The sequence below is a fragment of the Chelonoidis abingdonii genome, chromosome 2, assembly GCF_003597395.2.
Source record: "Chelonoidis abingdonii isolate Lonesome George chromosome 2, CheloAbing_2.0, whole genome shotgun sequence".
NCBI lineage: Eukaryota > Metazoa > Chordata > Testudines > Testudinidae > Chelonoidis > Chelonoidis abingdonii.
Window position 1 is genome coordinate 248,302,336 of NC_133770.1, and position 19,932 is coordinate 248,322,267.

The 19,932-nt window shown below is 41.8% G+C and overlaps 1 protein-coding gene and 1 pseudogene across 3 annotated transcripts in view; one reads left to right on the forward strand and one right to left on the reverse strand.

Moving 5' to 3' along the window:
• Positions 1-19,932, reverse strand: part of TPD52 (tumor protein D52) — a 230,081-nt gene that overhangs the window by 62,695 nt on the left and 147,454 nt on the right. The window lies entirely within an intron of this gene.
• LOC142046392 (uncharacterized) lies at positions 8,686-10,334 on the forward strand (annotated as a pseudogene).

Consider the following 19,932-nt stretch of genomic DNA (forward strand, 5'->3'; position numbering starts at 1 on the left):
GTATATTACATTGGTGGACGTGCAGGTGAATGAACCAGTGATGGTATGGCTGATCTGGTTAGGTCCTGTGATGATCCAGTAAGGATCTTAAGTCTATCTCCAAAATGGTATGAAAGCAAAAAAGTCATAACTACTGCACTAATGGAGCAGGACGCAACTTCACTGGAGAAAGGTTCCTGAATTCATTAGTAAAATGTAACTAAAACCAACAAGTTACAAAGCACCAAAACCAGAATGACCTTCAAATAAATGAGCCAATGAACACAAGCAATATGCACAAATTTAAAAATACATCTTAAACTTCTGTTTCCTTTTCACCTACCTACAATAATCACTTAGACCAGGGCACATGGATCAACGTTCATATTGCAAACCCCATCAGTACTTGGTTTGGGCCATGTGGAAGCTAATGAACCAACCAGCGGACCAAATTCAGTGATTAATCCTGGTCACGTGCCATCTGAGGTACATTGTGCATACACCAAGAAGAATCCCTAATACCATGTTCCCTGTTGCAAATAGTGTCTGCTATATTAGTGACAGCAGTTCCTGAGGGGACAAGAGGAAGGTATTTGTAACATCTAACATCTTCCCATTTGAATGCCTTCATTTTGTTTCACTGATCACTGCAGGTTTTTACTGACCACATCCAAGTTTTGTACTTTTGTTTAGCTTTCACCTTTTCAAGACTGGGGCTAGTCTACTACTAAAGGTTTACCCTGGACCCTTTTCTTGATTGTAAACCTTAAATAGGAGAAGTACAGTAAACTGCTACTCATGGAAATATCTTTGCAGGTCAAATTAAATGTATTCAGACACTATATAGCATTGTAATCCCAGCAGGTAGTGCAGTTTTTTAATGAGGCATTGTGCATATCACTATCCAAACGTTTATTAAAACGAGTAATTTTTCTGTACCTTTTCCAAACACGAGTTTCTATTTTTCTTAATCATTCAGCACTACTTGTAGTTTCCTACAACTGAAAGCACATACCACCCGTCAAATCCCAGGGTGCAATTCAGACCAGTGAGGGGTTGTGTCACTGCCTGCCCTGCAATCTTGGGTGCCTCAGAACGTTTTGCTGTTGTAGCTCCCAACCTGGGCCACTCACAAACAGCCTACCAGCATGCAGGTCACAACCTGAGTGTCTTGTCTGTATAGCTGTAGGCCTGGTCCAGCAGTTCTGACCTCAGAAGCCTGTCAGCTACATACCAGCCACACTCTGGCTTCCACCAGCCTTGGTTACAGCTTTAGGGTGAAGTCACCACACTCCCAGTCCTAAATTTACCCCAAAACCAGGGTTCTACACCGTCCAACCCTCCCCTGGACAGATCAGATATTAAAGGTCCACTGCCCCTGTAAAAGAGTCTATATTTAACAGTTTTCTACTTTAACTGGAGTTACCAAACAAACAGTTTAGTTTAAACACAGCACTGGATTAATTCAGATTAAAAATAAAACAAGTTTATTTAATGCCAAAGAATTCGACTTTAAGTGAATGTAAGTGTAAGATATTAAAGTAAGAAATGGTTACAAGAGAAATAGAGATAAGAGGCTTTCCAACAGCTAAAACTTAACAAGCTAGACTTGGTTCAAGGTAAAATTCTTACCACAGGTTCCCAGCAACACTGCTAACCAAACTGTCAGTTCAGGATCCCCCTCAGGGCTGGTTCCCTTGCTGTCTTAGGTGAAAGGAGAGAGAGAACCTGGGGTGTTTTTGCCCCTCACTTTTAAAGTCCAGTCACTCATTCTCCTGAGGTTATCCCTAGATAAAGTTAATTCCAGCTGTGCGAACAGAGATGTGGAATGTCATTGTGAAAGAGATTCTATGTTGTTGATCTGCATTTTAGCAAACAAATAATCTGTTCCTGCCTCCCTTCATTGCCAAAGAATGGTCATTTGACAGGTGACTGCCAATCAATTTTGATGATACCTAGCTAGAAGCATTGGTTTGTCCTTTGTCTTTCAGAAACAGGTTTACCCCCTCCCCAGACTTGTCTGGCAATGACATTGTAGTCATAATTTCAGTTTATGTTGGTAATTCTTAATACACATTTCATACACACATTACACAAGAATATTAATAATCAGTGTGCTATTATTAAATGATTAAATGCTATGATTAAATGATACTTCACAGTGCTTATATTGTAGAAAGATTATTACAATAATGTATAGGGTGTGACTATAGGGGTGCTTTCAGTCACATAATCTTCTTTTCACGTTAGTAATAGCCACATAACAGTGCATGACTTCCATTAGCTTCTCACACATATGCACACTTACATATATCAAGCAATCATTTGGAATAGTAAAAGAAAGATTTAAACTTCCACCTTTAATTCAGAAGTATTTGTTGCCATGCCAAGCACTTCAGAGGGTATGTGTCTATCACATTCCATTAATTGAAAAGTTAGAGGGTAACTACAGTGAATAAATTGCTCAGATTAAGCTTTCCTTCTGCACAAATATCAAAAGAAGGTGTTCTGTTTGCACCCCCCATAAGAGCACATAAAAACCAGAGTTCTGTCCACCTTTGAGGAACACACACAAAAATTAAACGTCACTGGTTCTGTATCATTCTTCAGTTTATGACTAACTATATAGATAATTGGCAGCAATTATGCTCTTTATCCCAGTTATTGTAAAAGCCCTCTGCAACTGCACTGCGAGTCACTGAGTCTTTGCTTATTTGGAAGACCAATGGTCTTGTGGGTGGAATATAAAAATAGTAATAAAATGGTGGGTTTTACTTCGAGTTCTGCCATATACTTTGTAAACTCTGTCACCTCGCATATCTGTGCTTCAATTTCCTCGTTCATGAAATGGGGATTGTGAGAGGTCCACCCGACCTTTGCCCTTAAGGGGTTAATGGAGGCCAGATGGGCCAATTAATCTGTTAGGCTGGAGGCTGAGGGGAAAGCCCAAATTAGGGGAATCTCACCTGTGTGGGAACAGGCACGGCTTCCATAAAGCCAGGGATCTGATAGCAGGAAGGAGGCTGCAGGGACAGGAAAAGGGAGGAGTGTTTGGGGCTGCAGAGACAAGTTGCCTGAAGGTACTCCCTGGGAGGAGATTAAAAAGACTGGTAAACCCAGCGGAGAGGGGAGGGCCAGAAGGTATGGAAGTGGCTCAGGGAAAAGACAGCAAGGTGCAGGGAATGGACCTTGGCTGCTGTGTAGAGGGACTCTGAGCCAAAAGCCAAATTTCAGGGTGGGCCCAGATTCCCCTGCCAGCCACTGCAGGAGTGGCACTGTGAGGCAGAGAAATGGAAGACTGCTGGAGAGCAGGAAACTTGATATACTCCCCCTGGAAGGGGAACCACAACAGTGACCTGACCAGAGGGTTGAGCCACGAAGAAGACAGCTGTGGCTCCTGGAGTGAGAGAGCGGCTGCAGAGGAGAAACTGACAGGGCGTAAAGCCTGAGAGGGGCATCAGCTTTGACAGAGCGAATCTCCAGAACTGCCAGGAGGTTGTGCCATCCAGCAATAGGTAGAGCAACCCGTCACCAAGATAATAATAGTTTATTATTACATAGGGATGCGGTGAGGTTTTAATTTATTAATATCTGTAATATACATGACCAAAATGAAAAAAAAAACCCTATTATGACTGCTAGGAGGTCAGATATATCTCAGGACATTTCATCACATGGATTGGATATGACATAACAGAATGAATATTACTGCTGATATTTACTGCTGTTATTGTGTGCTATTTGTACTGCAGTGGAACCCCAAGGCTGCAATTAGGATTGGGACTCTGTTGTACTAGGAGCTGTACAACATGCAAGACAATATGATCACTGAAGAGCTTACAAACTAATTCTAAAAAGATGCAGCAAATGAGCGTGACAAATCATAAAGAAGGGACTGTTGGGCAAGCGCCTGATGGTAGAGAAAAATCAGAACCGACAGGGCTGCTGGTTAAAGTGCACATCTTGATCATTCCAAATAACTTTAACATAAAAAGAATATTAAGTAAACAGCAGCAATCTACTGTACCCCAAACTGCTACACACTTTTCAGAGAGAGAAAGATATGGTCCCTGCCCTGAGAAGCTTACAATTTACACTTTTACAAAATTTGCAGTAAGTGATAGCAATAAGCACTGGAGTGGAAGCAGAGGTAAAGGAAGACAAAAGTTAAAAAAAAAAATCACATTAGGCTTGCTGTGTCAATGTCTTTATGAGTCCTATAAATATATATATAGTATGATGTAAATAACACTTACATTTTTAAGTTGCCCCATGCAATCTTATCTTCTAACGTGACCTAAATATTCAACAATTTACACAGTAGACCAATCAGCTCTCTTTAGTCTCTTCTCTAATCTCCTGGTGGGAAAATGCCTTTGGCAAATGAACACCAGTCTCAGGGGGTTTGGCAAAGTGGAACGACTGGCTGCAGATAACATCTTGTACATGACCATGAAATCTGACGAGTGTTACTACATTTCATCCATAGTGTCCCTTACTCCCATCAGGAACAAGGCAGCTAAACATTTAAGCAAGTGAAAATGTTTTTACACTTCAAAACACTGTCTTCTTGCAGAAAACACAAAACTAAGAAGGAGATGTCTATACATTTTGTACAGTTTTAGCTATTATTCAGAATATAAATGCGCTTTAGAAAAATATTTCAGGGTACAGCATATTTACAATATATAGCAAGACGCAGTCACTCACCAGGGGAATACAGGAAGGATTGCTTTTATCTGCAATGAACTTGCTTGAGTCAGTTTATGCTAATGATGAAAACCAGTGAAAACTAGCTTTCCTCATACAACAGCATTTGTCTTTCTGAGTCTACTCAAGTTCCTATTAACTTTTTATTTTGTTGTTGAGAACAATAGCATATTTGTTAACTTGAGCAAACTAGTTCAGTAGAGGTGAAATTTTGCTTTCAGTAGATGTCTCAAAAACGATAATTTACAACAAAAAATACATTTAGTCTATGGAAACTTCAGATTACATCCTCAGACTCACTACAGACTATACAAAATGTGATGACAATATTAAACATAACACTTTAGATTATAATTATAAATGATTTAATTCGCTTTTTCTAATATACTGCAAGGTATAATCTAAAATTAACTGAGTTTTTTAAATAAATTCAGAATTTAAATGCATGGCAGCATCCACAAAATCAGAAGTATACAATACCAACTCATATGAAATTATGCATAACATTTTTAGGTCATTATTCTTTACCAACCCAAACGTATTTTTTTCAGTTCTAACATATGTTTGTGTTTCTGGTAGAAATAACTTTTGATAGTGGGCAAATTAATTAAACATTCTTTAGAAGCCAGGGAGTTGAAGTCACAGTCCACTGACTAAACAGTGCAGCTGTCAGAATAGGCAAAGTGGGTTCCCATCCTAATCCTGTTCTGACCTCAGAGCTGAGCCTGAGAACCTGTCAGAAAGGTGCTCTCACAGTGCAAGACATCAAGCAGCAGCTGCTTAGACTCAGCAGGCTGCAGCCGGGTGGTATTTTTTGTTTTTTAGTGTCACTCTGGATACACACTGCATGACACTTGCACGTACATCCCCCACTCACTCCCAATTGCTGATGAGAAGCATGAGTTGCCAATGGGCTCAGTACTTCATGAGTTCAAAAGCTGTACAGCTCAAAGCTAGCTGAAACTTGGTTTCCAACCTTAATCAAACACATGTTGCATTCTGCATTGAATTGTGTAAAGGACTGATTTTGAAGTTCCATTAAATACAGTATCTGTTGGTAGTCATTTTCTTAATTCAATAGAATAAGTAAATTATTTCTTAGTATTTTTCCTGAAGGATTAACGAAATTAGCTGGGAAGGCTGTAAGAATCATTAAAGCAAAAGGAAGCTTTTTAAGTAATACTAAAAAGAAGTCACAGAAGCATAACTCATATGATATGCCAGTCTACTAATTCAGAAGAGTGTGTTTTTCTAGCAGGCAAAGTAAAGGACAGAGAGAAACCAAATATTTTACATGTGCTATTTTAATTAAACCTGATTGCTCCTGTGTAAATTCAATGTATACATTAAATAATTTGGCAAAGGTAACACAAGAGAGAAAACCAAACTCAAATACGTTTTATATTCTCCTTCCCCCTCCTCTCACAGAGTTATAATTGAAGATCTCATTTTAAGACGTTATTTTCAGGCATTTTAAAACTTTTTTTAAAAGTTTTAAAGTAAGTTTTGTAATAACCTCTCTGGCTGTTTCAGACTTGTTGCAAGGAAAAAACGAACATTTTAAATGCTTAACAACATCATGAGGGGAAAATTGTTAGTGTACACATAACTCAAAGCAGCTTATTATTAAAACGTCCCATTTGCCATGGTCTTAATCCTCGGTGAAAACAAGTACATTAGATATATTTGAAGAAATCTGGGTCTCAATTCTGAAACCTCTATTCACACTGATTAGTAACTTATCACATAAATAGTCCCATGCATTTCAACTTAAAATTTGTTTACCACTGGACTTGTGTAGTGGGTACTATTCAATTTGAGCAAGGGGGATAAAACTGGGCCTGTGGCTTAGACACACTTAAATTTTCAGTGGTTGGAAAAAAAAAAAATCACATGGGGGCACTGCACATACTCCACTAAATTCTGAACAAACCAAGCAGGACTTTTCTTCACATTGAAATACAGATGCATTTATTTGAAATTCCTGATACCACAGACAAGAAGAACATTCAAAAAGAAGCATGCAGGGCATTTAGTTGCATCTCACACAGAAAACTTCATTGAAATTTTCTTTTTAGGTGGGAACACTCAGCTCCTGAGACTGTTACTGAACTTGTTATTGGACCTACACAGCTGCTCATAATGTCCTCTACTGTGACATCGAATCCATGATTTTTTATTAGATGTCCCAGAACAGGATATTAAAATTCAGCTACTGTCTTTGCCATATCATCGCTTCATTTGGGCAGTGGTTAGCACATTCCCAGGCAACTTGAATTGCCCCTGATCTTGGTCTGCCCACAAAGGCTCATAAATCCCACCAAAGCCCCAAATATGCAGAAGGATGGCAGTACTCCACCTGCAGGTCAAGAAGCTGAGATCTGTTGAACTATCATCATCATCATGAGGGCCCTATCAAATTCACAGACCATTTTGGTCAATTTCACAGTCACTGGATTTTAAAAATCATAAATTTCATGACTTCAGCTATTTAAATATGAAATTTCATAGTGTTGTAATTATAGGGGTCCTGACCCAAAAAGGAGTTGTGTGGCAGTTGCAAAGTTATTGTAGGGAGGTTGCAGTTCTGCTACTCTTACTTCTGCACTGCTGCTGACAGCGGTGCTGCCTCAGAGCTGGGCAGCTGGATAGCAGTGACTGCTGGCTGGGAGCCCAGTTCTGAAGGCAGAGTCGCTGCCAGCAGCAGCACAGAAGCAAGGATGGCACCGTATGGTATTGCCACCCTTACTTCTGTGCTGCTGCTTGCAGAGCTGAACCCTCAGTCAGCAGCCACTACTCCCTAGTCACCCAGCTCTGAATGCAGCACTGCAGAAGTACGGGTGGCATGTATGGTATCTTACTTCTGCACTACTGCTGGTGGGTTGCTGCCTACAGAATTCGGCACCTGGCCAACAGCTGCCGCTCTCCAGCCGCCCAACTCTGAAGGCAGTGCAGAAGTAAGACTAGCAATATGCAACCCCTCTAAAATAACCTTGCAACCCACGTGCAACTCCCTTTTGGATCAGGACCCCCAATTTGAGAAACATTGGTCTCACCTGTGAAATCTGGATAGTATAGGGTAAAAGCACACAAAAGAGCAGACTTCACGGGCGGGGAAACCAGACTTAATGGTTCGTGATGTGTTTTTCATGGCTGTGAATTTGGTAAGGTCCTAATCATCATATAGTAGCCACCACCATTGACATGCTAGCCCTCAAATAACCACTCTCTCTCACCACCCGTGACTGTCAGAGATTGTGTGTCAGATCAAGAGAGAAGGATGGAAATTTGAGCAGTGATGATGGAAAATTAAGGTTGAAATAGTCAAGCTGAAGTAAAGAATTTCTCCTAGCCTATGTTAAGGCTATTTTACAAGCAAGAGAACTAGCCTCTGTTTCCACAGAAGCCATGAAAACATGACCTAAAGAATTGTTCAGAATTGTGTTCAACTGCTTCATCATCTCTGCCTACAGTTCAGAGCAGCACTATGCATTTCAAAGAACTATCCTATCACCTACATTGAGAAGACTCCTCAGGCTGCATAGATCCTATCTACGGGTGCTGTCCAAACAGCCAGCCTGCTGTATTTCCTTGACTTCAGCCCATTCAGACATCAGGAAGTGCAGGACACTCTGGTCTAGTTTATACTATGAGTTTAGGTCAAATTAAGTAGCGTTAAATCAAATTAACCCTGCACTCATCCATACAACGAAGCCATTTTTGTCAACATAAAGGGCTCTTAAAATCGATTTCTGTACTACTCCCCGATGAAGGGAGTAGCGCTGAAATCGACATTGCCAGTTCAAATTAAGGTTACTGTGAACACAATTCGACAGTATTGGCCTCCGGGAGCTATCCCACAGTGCACCATTGTGACAGCTCTGGACAGCGATCTGAACTCGGATGCACTGGCCACGTAGACAGGAAAAGGCCTGCGAACTTTTGAATTTCATTTCCTGTTTGCCCAGTGGGGAGAGCTGATCAGCATAGATGATCATGCAGACCTCATCAGCACAGCTGACGATACAGTCCTAGAACCGAAAAAGAGCTCCAGCATGGACCATATGGGAGGTACTGGATCTGATCACTATATGGGGAGATGATTCCATGCTAACAGAACTACGTTCCAAAAGACAAAATGCCAAACCATTTGAAAAAATCTCCAAGGCCATGATGGACAGAGGCCACAACAGGGATTCAACACAGTGCCGCGTGAAAATTCAGGACCTGAGACAAGTGTACTAGAAAGCCAAAGAATCAAACAGACGCTCCGGGACAGAGCTGCAGACATGCCGCTTCTACGCTGAGCTGCATGCAATTCTAGGGGGGGCTGCCACCACTACCCCACCCTTGTCCGTGGACTCCGATGATGGGGTACTCTCAGTCGTCATGCCTGAGGATTTTGCGGACAGGGAAGATGAGGAGGAGGAGGATGTGGTGGTGGTTGAGGAGAGCACACAGCACATCATTCTCCCTGACAGCCAGGATCTTTTTTTCACCATGACAGATATACCCTCCCAACCCTCCAAAGACGGTATCCCGGACCATGAAGCCGTAGAAGGGACCTCTGGTGAGTGTACCTTTGTAAATATAAAATATGGTTTAAAAGTAAGCGGTTTTTAATGATTAATTTGCCCTGAAGACTTCGGATCCATTCGTGGCCAGTACAGCTACTGGAACAGTCTGTTAACGTGTCTGGGGATGGAGCGGAAATCTTCCAGGGACATCTCCATGAAGCTCGCCTGGAAGTACTCTAAAAGCCTTCGCAGAAGGTTTCTCGGGAGAGCAGCCTTATTCCGTCCTCTATGGTAGGACACTTTACCACGCCATGCTAGTAGCAAGTAATCTGGTATCATTGCACGACAAAGCATGGCAGCGTATGGTCCTAGTGTTTGCTGGCATTCAAGCAATATCCATTCTTTATCTCTCTGTGTTATCCTCAGGAGAGTGATATCGTTCATGGTAACCTGGTTGAAACACGGGAATTTAATTAAGGGGACATTCACAGGTGGCCGTTCTTACTGGGTTGTTTGCCTGTGGCTGAAAAGAAATCCTCCCCGCAGTTAGCCAAGGAGGGTGAGGGGGCATTGGCACTGAGCTGTTTGCGTTTGGCTAGCAAGGATCTTCCCTGATACCAGCCACGCGGTGTGGTGGGGGGAGGGTTAAAGTGGTCATCCCAGAGAAAAGGATGGCAGGGGGTTTAGTTGGTTTCTGCTGCTCCATGTTAACACGAAAACTGCAGCCCTAAATGGACAACTCAACGGGCTTTGCTTGGTATGGAAAAGGAGGGCGCTGCTGTTACACAGGTTGTAGAAGCCAAAAGACTATGGCTTACCATGGCAGCCTGGAAGCCGAATTCTGTTGCCCGGCGTGTTTGATCTCTATCACCAAAGCCGCAGACACTCAATATAAGATGCAAAAAATGACCTTGTACCAAAATCATATGTGCTATGCAATGTGAATAGTGTTGTTCACCATGAAAGAGTATGCTCATTGTTCTGTAAAATGTATCTTTTTAAATACTTCTCTCCCTTTTTTTCCTCCTGCAGCTGCAAATGTTTCAAGCCTCCCTCCCTTGCATCCCAAAGGCTATTCTCAGATAAGGTGGCAAAAAAAAACCACGGACAATGAAAGTGTTCTCTTAGTTCATGCAGGCATCCTGCACTGAAAGAGCTCAGCAAAAGTGATGGAGGACACAATAGCACTAGACCAGGAAAGAGGACAGTGACATGAGGCGAGGGTGGCGGCAGGAAGATCAGAGAAGGCAGGATGCAATGCTGGGGCTACTGTGGGAACAAACGGACATGGATCCGGCATCTGCCAATACTCCACCCAGTGGACAGAAGGCTATCATTCAACAAGTATTGAAGCGGCTTTCCTTCCTCCTCCATACCCCACCCGAGGAGTCAGTAAACTGCACCAGCAACCCTTCAAATGTCCAACATGCACATTTCACCCCATTCTACACTTGCTCACGCCTATAGGTTGAACAGCTCCTTAACTACTGTCCAGAGTGCCTGTTGTACGGCTTCACGAGCCAGGGCTATTAAGCGTAGGCTGGGTCCACAAGGATAACTATAGGCATTACAACATCCCCAACAGTTATTTTTGATTCTGGGAAGTAAATTCTTCCTGCAGCCATTTAAACAAACCAGAGTTCCTGAAGACGTGAGCGTCATGAACCTTTCCCGGACATCCCAATTGATGTGGTGAAATCTGTCCTTTTGATCCACCAGTGCTTGCAGCACACTGAAAAGTACCCCTTGCGGTTTGTACTGGCTGCCTTGGTGGTCCGGTTCAAGAACAGGGATATGGGTTCCTTCTATCTCCCACCAGGAGTTAGGGAATCCCATTGCAGCAAAGCCTCACTACTATGACCTGCCACATTCCCAGAGCACTACTTTGAATAGCAGCAGGTCAGTGATTGCGTTGGCTACTTGCATGACAGCAACCCCACAGTAGATTTGCCCCACTCCAAATTTGATTCCCGACTACCGGTAGCTGTCTGGCGTTGCAAGCTTCCAGAAGGCTATCGCCACTCGCTTGTGAACAGATGAGGGCTGCCTCTCATCTTGGTATCTTGTGGTTCAGAGGCAGGGGAAAGCAAGTCACAATGTTCCATGAAGTGCCCTTATGCACGCAAAAGTTTTGCAGCCACTGGGAATCATCCCAGATCTGCCACACTATGCAAATCCCATCAGTCTGTTCTGTTTCCCGGGCCCAGAATTGGTGTTCCATGGCATGAACCTGCCCCATTAACACCATGATGTCACACTACCCGTGCCCCACTGTGAGAGAAGTCTGTGTCCATGTCCTCATCACCGCGCTGCTCACCTCCTTTGCCTGTTTTCCAGCTTTCTGCTTCCGCATAAACTGCACGATAATGCACGAGTGGTTTCTACAATGCTCATAACTGCCCTGCAGTGAGCTGAACGGGCTCCATGCTTGCTGTGCTATGGCATCTGCTCGGGCAATCGAGGGAAAAGGGTGCAAAATGATTGTTTGCCGTTGCTTTCATGGAGGAAGGATTGACTGATGACATTTACCTATAACCATCCACGACAAATTCTTGGACCCATCAGGCATTGGGAGCTCAACCCAGAATTCCAGTGGGTAGCGGGAACTGTGGGATAGCTACCACAGTGCACCTCTCGGAATGTCGACCCTTGCCACGGTACTATGGATGCACGCCGCCGAATTAATGTGCTTAGTGTGGACGCATGCACTCGACTTGATACAATTTGTTCCCAAAAATTGACTTCTGTAAAATCGGAGTAATATAGTGTAGACATACCCTCTGAAGATTCACCTCTGTGAATCTGACCCCTGGGTTCCTTGTTAGTAAAAGAGGCATGACCAACTGGTGCTTTCCATGATCAAAATAGCCAATGTCTCGCTCATCTTCTCTTCCTCTGGCAAAGAAACAATAGTCAGACAACACCAAAGCTCTCACATTGTAGAACACATTATCTGAAGATGCTACTATCTACTTCCAGCTAGAAATCCAAGTTCTATTCTGTTGATGACCTGGCCTCATAAACAAACACATCTTCATTATCTCACTGTTGGACTATCACAATGCAATCTATCTGGGCACGAAACTGTCAGCCCTGAGAAAACTACACCTAGTACACAATGCAGCAGCTCCTTGGCAACACAGGTTACCATAAGCAGATCAAACCTGTCCCCTGCTCAATACATTGACTTTCCAAAGAACAGTGCATCACAGTAAAAGGTCTTGGTCCTTACCTTCAAGGCATTTAATGGTCTGGGCCTGGAATACCAAAAAAGCAGTAATTCTACTCCTCCAGCTAAAGCACATGGAGCTATCTAACATAAATAAACTTGTTCGTGCAAGATACAGAAAGAACTCCTGCAAGAAACTAAGAATCGTCACTTGCTTTTACGAGTGCAAGGTGCGCTTATTTAGCCTTGGTCCACAAATAAAACACACACAATAAATCAGATATAAATAAAAAAAAATCCACATGAAAATTTTACCCAAGGGTAAGGAAGGCAGAAGCAAAGAACAAACTGCATGTGACAGATGTTAGCCCTCCTTCACGTGTTATAGGAAGGTGCTTAGATACCACTGTGATGAGGGCAGTATACACAACCTAATTACCACAGAATTCCACTCTATAATTCATAGGAGGAAATGGAATTTTTTTTAATGTTTACAATACAGACTTGATCATTATGCCACCATATCTGAATCATATTCAAATTACTATGCTTAATGGGGGGATAGCTCAGTGGTTTGAATATTAGCCTGCTAAACCCAGGGTTGTGAGCTCAATCCTTGAGGGGGCCATTTAGGGATCTGGGGCAAAAATCTGTCAGGGACAGCATATAGTCCTGCTGTGAAGGCAAGGGACTGGACTCAATGACCTTTCAAGGTCCCTTCCTGTGCTATAAGATAGGTATATCTCCATATTATATACGTTTTAAGAATATGTTTTTATAATTAAGGATATGATTTACAAAAGGTCACTGATTTCATGATTTTAACGAACCTCCTTGACTTTTTCAGCTTCAGCTGGACTTGGAGCTGTCAGCCACAGTGGTGGAAGCTGGAGCCGCCCCCTGCCCCCCCTGCCACAAGGTGGTAGGGCTCACGCAGTCATCCTCCCCACCTCAAGGGGCTCAGGTGTCAGTCCTCCCCCAGTAGTCAGCCTCTCCATCTCCATTATTTTTAGTAAAAGTCAGGGACAGGTCACGGGCTTCTATGAATTTCTGTTAATTGCCTGTGACCTGTCCCTGACTTTTACTAAAAATAACCGTGACAAAACCTTAACCTTATTTATAAGGGGCTAAGACTGGATATACTTGCTACCAAACACAGTGCTTATTAATGTCAGTAGCCCACAGAATAAATGGGTCTATTCTTGCTAAGCTCTACACCAGGTACAAATATTTGCAGAAGTGGGTTCAATGCACAGAAGGGATGGATGTCATCAATGGGAGTTTTGCTCACATAATGATTTGGGCCACAATTTGTTTCTAGTTTGGGATCTTAAACCAGGCTCAATATTTTTTGTCTGTACAAAAGTTTATTTTTGTTTTGTTTACTTTTGAAGGAATTTAAATAATGTTTAAGTCAAATGGATGTGAACTGCAAACTTCTGATGACGTAATCAGTATATGTTGACTCCAGTATCTTTTTATTACAGTATTATTATTATTATTATTGTCTTAGAAAGGTATAGAATTGATTCTAAAACATTGTGCTTCCTATTTTGTCAGTATATGTTACACAGAGACAGACATTTATACAATGGAGTATGTGGTAAACACATCTGGCTGTGAAACAATTTTATAATTACATTAAATAACTGCACAAGTTCTACCTTCAAATCAACAAAGACATGGGGCCATATCGGGAGGTAGTCTTATGGAAATGACTGATTAATAAAACGGTATATCTGCTATATTTTTCAGCTGGTCCAGGTGTTTGCCTTCACAAAGAGGCTGTACCACTGTTCACATAAATATAATCATTTGTCAATTTATTGCTGACAGGTGCCAATTTCAAGCCTTGCAAATACAAAAGCATTCTTATCAACAGTGATTCCACAATGAAATCATTCTATCAGCTGCAGGAAACTAAAATAAACTACTCATGCACAAGCTATCTACACTCTGCTAGATTGTATGTTACAGCTATTAATTGACAAGTTGCCCAGCAGTGAAGTTTTGAGCACATTTAATGTGGGGGAGGGAGAGGGAAGGGGAGGGGAGGAAGGAAATTTTTTTAAAAAGGACATCATCAAATATTTTATTCCCAAAGTTTACTCTACTGAAATTTAAAAGTTGTGAGCTAATAGGGGAAAATGTCTTCAAGTTTAATCATAATTTATCATCCTTCTTCCTCAAACAATAGCAACTTTTTATATTTAGGACCAGGGCCAGCTCCAGGTTTTCTGCTGCCCCAAGCGGCACCAAAAAAAAAAAAAAAAAAAAAGCAAAGCTGTGGCAGCACAATCACGCCGCTCCACTGCTCGGTGGTAATTTGACAGCGGGTCCTTTGTTCCGATAGGGACTGAGGGACCCACCACCAAATTGCCATCGAAGACCCGGGCATGCTGCCCCAGTAGCGATCGGAGTGCTGCCCCTTGATATTGGCTGCCCCAAGCACCTGCTTTCTTAGCTGGTGCCTGGAGCCGGTCCTGTTTAGGACTCACATAAAACCAGAGTTGCGTTCTTGCTCTCCATCTGCAGGCTCTGCAGCAGTAGTAGCAGCTATACATGACGTCCAGAATGTTGAAATCGCTGATTAGGCTGATGCATAAGCAAGGAAGCAAATAAAAAGGTTTTTATCCTATTCTCTTCACCATTAATGTTTAATGAGATTATGTATTAATGGACTTAAGAGGTGTACAAGCACCAGAAATAATTCTGAAACCAATTTGAAAGGAACTGAGAGTTTAAAGAAGACTTTGACACTGCAGAAAATTTGCTGCCCTAACTGTACATGTCCCATTTGACAAGTTTACTCCAGATTAGCAACCTGTCAGAATACTACTCATCTATTTTATTGTACTTTATTGGTTTTATGGTTATCAGATCATGTGATGCTGTTGCATGATATAAGCCTCAAAGTAAACTGACAAATTTGATATATTTTAATAACAATTTCTTGTCACAGTATAGCCAGTAGGTATCCAATCAATCTGTGTCATCAGAGATAGGTACACAGCAGGCGGTTTCTAGTAGTCAAATACAATTAACTGTAATGTTTTTAAAAAGATGGATGCATATTAAAAGTTGTAGGTGTGCTTATATGTACACACAGAGTACATTTTTGTGCATCTTAAAGAGACGTTTGCACTCAAGCACACATACATGCATCCAGAAGAATGGTTCATGAGACAGAATTCTGGAGAGGCTACTTCATTTAATCTGCAGACAGCATGTAAATGGGGCTGTTAAAGTTATATTGCAAATTAGATTACTGAAGCAAAAAAACCAAAATCTATAGACAGGTGGTTTGATCCTGAAGACCTTGCTGAAGTGAGTAGTTCCAATGAAGTCAATGGGAGTACATCATGTCAGTAAGGGCTCCAGAATTGGGTCTTGAAATTACAACCCATAATACAATCTAAAGGAATATTACTCATGTCCAGGGTAGGAATGGCCAAAGTGCCAAGAAATAGTTACTTTAAAAAAACATAGTAAATGTTCCCAGGTCCTTGTTATTCTCCCCCATGTCTGCTCCTCATCTTCAGTAATGCCAATCCCAATGGTTCAAAAATCATGAGGCAGAACACAGTAAAAACCAAAACAAACAAACAAACAAAGAGACAAAACTAAACAGATTATGTTGTGTTTTATGATCTGTCTTTTGATTGTTTGAGCTGGCCCTGCCCACTCCTAATGTGGGTATCTGACAATTAGTGTGGCTCACTCTCAAATGTATTGGGTAATGTGATTTTGGTCCCTGCTGCAGGAGCTCTCACCGTCACATCTGCCTATCCCCTCCCCAGCAATTAAGTCTGCCCCTCAAGCACCAAATAAATCATGCCTTCCTGACCCCACATCAGTCCTGGGCTTTTTCTGTTCCCTCCTCCCCTCCTGTGAGAATGGGGTCAGATTGCTGGCAAGAGGGGGAGAGCTCAACCTGCTTCCTGCAACAGCCCTGACTGGTTTCTCCTTCCTAGAAGGCAGGCAAGTGGGACAGGCAGCCAATCAGAGAGGATTTTCCCTCAGGGAGGGCTGTCATTTGCTAGAGGGCTAGAGCTCCTTGCATCATCACCAGTCTGGCTGCAGATCCAGCCCCAGCCAAAATCCATCACTCATGAAAAGACATGAGTTGGCAATACCCCATCTTCCACATATCTCCCCTCCCATTCACTCCTCACCCCTAGATCACTAGTTCTGCTTCTCCTACCCCAGAGCACAGGCAGCACTCCAAGGCTGAGGTCAATGAAGCCTGGAATGCTATTCAAATAGCTACTCCCTCAGCTCCCTGAGGCAAATTAGGCCAGTCCCCACCTAAACCCTCTTCTGTTCTTTATTAGTAGGAGAAGAGAAGGAATGGAACTGGGGTCAGGATACCCCACTCGGAGGCAAAAGAGAGCAGAACTGGGGGCCAGTATTACTCCTGTCAGCACCAGGAGCTGGCAACCATGTTTATAGACTCTTGGAGCTTTAAGCTCAGCTCAAGGGAGCCCAAAGATAGATGTGATCAGGGAGCTGGAGTTGTCCATATGAAATCTTTTGCTTTAGTCAACTCTGTATCTTGAATTTTTGTATCCCTGAAACACTGCAAAAAGATCCTCTCTTCATTTCCCCATACATATCAGTTAAGTAAGACAGTTCGAAAAAAAGCCATAGAATGTAAACACATATTTTAATTAAAATAAATGAAACTATGCATCTCAGCACTGACCTGAAAGTTAAACTAATTTACTACAAGTAGTAAGTGTAGCTGTCCAAGTAACTTTCTCCTGTGTAAATAGTTACAAGAAATTATTCAAAAGGAAAGGATTTAAAGGCAGGCTAGGCAGTGGGTACTTACTGATTTTTTTGAACTTGAATTCAAGGTAACTTGTGGTTTCTCCTCCTTCCTGGATTTTAAACTTGTTTCAGTTTGGTTAATAGTTTTAATGTTCATCCAGTTTCTTTCATATAAAGTAATAAACTTGAAAAATGTGACTAAAATTACACTTACATAAATTTCTACTTCCTTTATGTATTTGTGGGCACTAAAAAAGCATAGAACTGGCTCAGCAACTGTTTTTAAATAGCTGAAACAAACAATAGATTCTCCAATAAAAATATATATTTTCTATCACTGAACAGCAGCAGGAAAAAAAGTTTTCCAGAGATAAACTTTTTATATTGAGAGAGGCCTTCAATAATATAGGTTATTCTCTCACAATTCATCAAAATATTGTGACTGACTTTCATCTGATATGAGAGGAGGTCATGCTTAGTATCAGTACCTCAATGAATTAAATTTGTGCTCACAGAATGGTCTGGAAGGCCACAAAAGTTTCTTTTGACCAATGATTGATCTGTAAGGACTACAGGATATCAGTTACCCTAAGACAATGACATCTACTGTGGACTCTTAGAAACAAAATGAAGCCAGGCTGATGGTGCATTCCTGATCCAACACATTTTATGACATTGCAGGCAGTTTGATTATCTGGTATCACCAGGTCTAAGAAATCTGCCAGACAGAAGCATTGACTTACTGAATACTAAGGCCATTTAAGGTGGGTAGGACTCAGGGAAGAGAGAGAGGAATCTCTGTAAATTAACTAATTGGTATATCAAGGGGGGAAATATTTGGATCAAAAGTAACAAAAAGCAACATGTATCATCATCGCTGGATACATTACTCCTTGATACCATCCATAACATATTGCAATCTCCTATTTCTCACTCAAACTAAGAAGATTATTCATTACTACCCTGAATATAAAGCAGGGTAGGGGCTGGTTAGAGATGAAGCCTATAGGATGTACTGCAATGAAGAAAATAATTTAATTGGCTTTTTTTTTTTTTAAAGGAAAAGTAAGTTAGATTACACTTTTTATCTTTTTGTGTTTATAACTCATCATTTCCTCCCCAGATTTTAATATATTTTAAAAGAGGAACGGACAAAATGCATATAAGAACAAATATATATGACATTCCATGATTACAATCCTCTTCCTCTTTCTCCCATGCTTCCCACCTCTCTCCCCCTTTTTGTTTCTCTTACTTTATTATATCTGATTTAGAATACAAAATCCTCAGGGGCAGGAAACAGTCTGATGTGCTGATTACAAAGCACCACGCACACCTATGGCACTGTATAGATAATTGATTAAACAAACAAACTTGAAGGCTGAGAATTGAGTCTTCACCTTCCCACGCACCTCTCATTAATGTAAGTCACCCAACTGCAATGAAAAAAGTGCACTCTCTAAGGGCCAAATTGTGCCCTCATTTATACACTGTACAGCCCTTTCAAAATTAAACTAGTTCAATAGGGTGTAAATCAGAATATAACTGGTCTTCAAATATTGGAAATCCTTATATTGATTCTGAAGTAAAAACACATTTTAGAAGATTCCACGCTCAGTTACAACTCTGGGATATTTGCTTAATCAGACACACTTTCTTTTTTGTACAATGCAATCAAACATATACAAGAACTTTCACACTTGCAAGTGAGTTACTTACCTGACAGTAACTGGAGATTCTTCAAGATATGCAGTCTCTATCTATATTCCACTGTGGGTGCCAGGCGCCTGGAATTGGAAAATTCTCACAAGTAATGTCCATTGGTCAATGCATGCACACTTGCTTTCCTTATGCCTCAAACCAAGGGTATAAAGGGCAGAGCAGACCAACAGTCTCTCTAGTTTCTTCTCTGTGGCAAATCCAGCAATGATCCAAAGCAGAGTGGAAGGAGGGAGTGTGGTGGAATACAGATAGGGACTCCAGGTACTACAAGGTAAGCAACTACTTCTTCAAATGTTGGTCTGTATGTGTATTCCACTGTGGGTGACTGACAAGCAGTACTCAAGTAGGAGAAAGGTTCGAGGATGCAGGCGGTACAGCCTTTTGAAGGGCCAAAAGATACATCAGTTGAGGAGTCAGTGGAACTAGACCATTATGTCTTGTGAATGTGTAGCTGGAACTCCACTACTGACGTTGCTTGTTCTCTGGTAGAATGAGTGCTTACTCCATCAAGGGGAGGCTGTGACAGCTGGTAGCAGAGTAAGATACACTCAAGATCCATTTAGAGATCCTCTGGGAAGATACAGCTTGATCTCAAAGTCATTCTCTGATAGTGAGAAAGAGTCTAGGTGATTTTCTGATTGGTTTTAGCCTTCGTACTTACGGAGCCAAGGCTCATTGCACATCAAGGGAATGAAGTCTCCTCTTCTCAGATGCACATGATTTCAAAAAAAAAAAAAAAAAAGGTAATTGGATCGACTGGTTTAAGTGTAACTCAAAGTACTTTGTGGGTGAGACTTTGTCCTTATGGAATATAGTGTATGGTAGATGTGCCATTAGGGCTCTGAGCTCACCTACCATTCTCGCTGAGGTGATGGCCACAAGGAATGCAACTTTCATTGGTAGATGATACATGGAACATGTGATTAGTGGTCTGAATGGAGGCTTAGGGCTTGGCTACACTTGCGAGTTACAGCGCATTAAAGGAGCCCTGGGCGCACTACCTCACTACCCGTCCACACTGGCCAGGCACGTAGAGCGCTCTGACTCCATGGCTAGAGCGCT